The 2967-nt window shown below is 41.8% G+C and overlaps 1 non-coding gene across 1 annotated transcript; it reads right to left on the bottom strand.

The window, feature by feature from the left end:
* Nucleotides 1–2649: 2649 nt before the first annotated feature.
* TRNAS-UGA (transfer RNA serine (anticodon UGA)) lies at nucleotides 2650–2731 on the bottom strand. The gene has a single exon. It is a non-coding gene; the product is annotated as a tRNA-Ser (tRNA).
* Between the last annotated feature and the right edge of the window lie 236 nt (nucleotides 2732–2967).

The raw sequence follows: 2967 nt of genomic DNA, 5'->3' as shown, positions 1-2967 counted from the left end.
GAGGTCATTATCCCCCTCTACTCTTTCTTAGGGCTCATGCACACTTAAATTTTTCTTGCGTGTTTTTTTCAAGTAATATTGCTGCGTTTTTTTCACACAATTGTCAATGGGACTTTCTAATGTTAAAAACGCATTGCACATAAATTGCAGAAGCACCAACTTGCGATGCGTTTTTAACATTAGATAGTCCCATTGACAATCGCGTTAAAAAACGCAGTGATATCGCAGCGTTAAAAAAACGCAAGTGGGTGTGAGGCCTTAGGGCTCCTTTCCACTGGCAAGGTAATTGTACATTTTCAGTGTGATGCTCAGTGCGAGCTCTTGCAGGAAAGTCCCACACATATTGTTCTATGACAACCTTTCCACTAGCGATGTTTAAGGGCAAGCTGTGATGCAAGGATTAAAAATAGCAGCAGAAGGTTTGTTTCAGCGTTTTTCATTTTTCTGTCGCCCATACAGTGCAATGGCAAAACAAATTCTCGCATCGCAACGCAAGAGCTTGCGATTTTGCAGCATTGCGATGCAATTTTAACATTGCGATTTTCTCGCAGCGATATCGAAGGGCTGTCACAGTGCAGAGGGATCAGCCCTATTCTCATCTGTACAAGGAAAGACTAGAAGCAATGGGATGAAACTGAAAGGGAGGAGACACAGATTAGATATTAGACAGTGAGGGGGATCAATGAGTGGAACAGGTTACCACGGGAGGTGGGGAGTTCTCCTTCAATGGAAGTGTTCAAAGAAAGGCTGGACAAATATCTGTCTGGGATGATGTAGTGATCCTGCACTGAGCAGGGGATCGGACCTGATGACCCTGGAGGTCCCTTCCAACTCTACCAGTCTATGATTCTATGATCAAGAAAAAATCTTTTTCTTGATGAAAGTCTGATTGTTGGGGTATCAACACAGAGACTCCCACTGATCCTGAGAATAAAGGTGCCATGTTCCCCTCTTTGCATCACTGTGGGGTTTCTGCACCCACCTGCTGATTGAATGGTGAAGCGGTCGACATGCATGGCGCTACTCCATTTAGGTCAAAGCGGGTGATGGAAGTAGCCAAGTACAAGTGCTGGGCTGTCTCTGGCATTCCCATTGAAAATGAATGGAGAGGCACCACACATGCGCAGCTACGACTCCATTCACTCTCCTTCTCGTTGTGGGGGTGCAGTGAACCCGCAGTGAAGAGGAAGGGAGACATAGGACCCCTGTGGACTTCTGTGCTCTGTATCAGTGGGAGTTTCAGCAATGAGACCCCAACAAATCAGACTTTTATAGGCTTCCCCAGGTGATAAAAGTTGTTCTTGAAGAAATCTCTTTAAAATAATTATGTATTTAGAAAATCACTTATTGTATAGCTACATTTTGTTAAACCTATTTTTGAATTTTTTTTTACATTTTTTTATATTACGATCCACATTGAAGGTTTATTCATACGTCCGTATATTGGCCAGGTTTTCACGCCCGGCCGATATACGTATCGACCAGAGCACAGGGTCGATACGTGGCTGCTTGCTTCCTCATGCTATTCCAATAAAGAAGAGGATTTTTAATGAATGCTGCCTGGTTCTTCTCCTTTTCTGCATTGACGACCAATGGTGGACCCGGGGAGTCGGGACCCTAACTGGGCTATTGCATAGTGCCTTGCACCAGCGGTGTGACTGAACTTTTGGAGTGCTGCTGTAACTCTTTTTCTTCTTGTATGTGGAAGACAAACGTGCCCTGATTTAAATGGCAATTTAGCCTAATGAGTCTCATATGTGCTCTTTTTCCAGCAAAATTGCGCAGCGTATTGCACATTTATGTGCACGCATTTGCGCACCTCCCTTAGACTTCTATGGGGATCATTGGTGCGCAAATGTGTATAAAATTAGATCAGGTTCTATTTTTTTGTGTGCGTGACTTCGGTGTGAATGTCACTGCGGACTGTGGGAATAAATTTTACAAATACAAAAAGTGCCCAAATACACCCATGAGAAGGAGAGCAAAGCCTAATCTCTGGCAGTTCCTAGAGAAATCTTTTTAGCAGTCATCTCATTATCAACACAAAGGGGATTACAATAAAAGGTAACACCTATATACAGATAACAATAGGTGGTGATCAAAGCTCACAGCATGAAAACTCCTGCACACATCATAGGGTGTCCAATTGCATGAATGGCCTGTGAGCTCTGCTGTAAGGTATCTCTATACCTGTCTGGGTTTATTTAGTGATCCTGCATTGAGCAGGGGTGTGTGTATAAAACAGGATTTGAACCTGTGTGGGAAAACCCCAATTAATTAAGTCCAACACTTTAATCACAACTGTATTTCTAGTCTTTTATTGGATTTCTTTTGTTAATTGACACTATGATATGAAAAGGTGAGGTTCATGAGAAGAAGTAAGGCTTTGGGAAGTAAGGAGAAGCACTTTTTTAACAATTGACACTACGATATGAAAAAAACTTAAATCAATAAGATAAACCGCTTGATTTCTATCAATGGTTTTTCCCAACGCTCTTAAAATCTTAGTTTTCATTGTCCGAACCTTATCTTTATAGAGATAATAGTCTCCATTGAAAATGTGTATGTGTCAAAGCTTTCGAATGTCCTTTTAATTTAGAGTGAATGCAATTATTTCTCTGACTTCTCTTTAAGGCGTATAAAAGATTCCGCTGTGAACAGGATTTGAACCTGTGCGGGGAAACCCCATTGGATTTCAAGTCCAACGCCTTAACCACTCGGCCATCACAGCTGCATTTCCACCTGTTTGTTGGATTTTTTATTTTTTTTTTGGTAACTGCAGTTTTTTGGGTCTGATATGAAAAATCTAAAATCAATATGTAAAAAAACCACTCGATTTCTGTCAATGCTTTTCCCCCGCACTCTCTGAACCTGAGTTTTTCGGCATTGGGTCTACCAAGGATGATCAGGTCAGGAGAGAGCTCTATGTTTTTCCTTAGCATACTTCCCATTTCATTTGCGACCTCT

This window comes from Eleutherodactylus coqui, chromosome 2, assembly GCF_035609145.1.
Source record: "Eleutherodactylus coqui strain aEleCoq1 chromosome 2, aEleCoq1.hap1, whole genome shotgun sequence".
Taxonomy (NCBI): domain Eukaryota; kingdom Metazoa; phylum Chordata; class Amphibia; order Anura; family Eleutherodactylidae; genus Eleutherodactylus; species Eleutherodactylus coqui.
The sequence above is the reverse complement of the archived record's forward strand: the minus strand, read 5'-3'. Positions and strand labels throughout refer to the sequence as shown.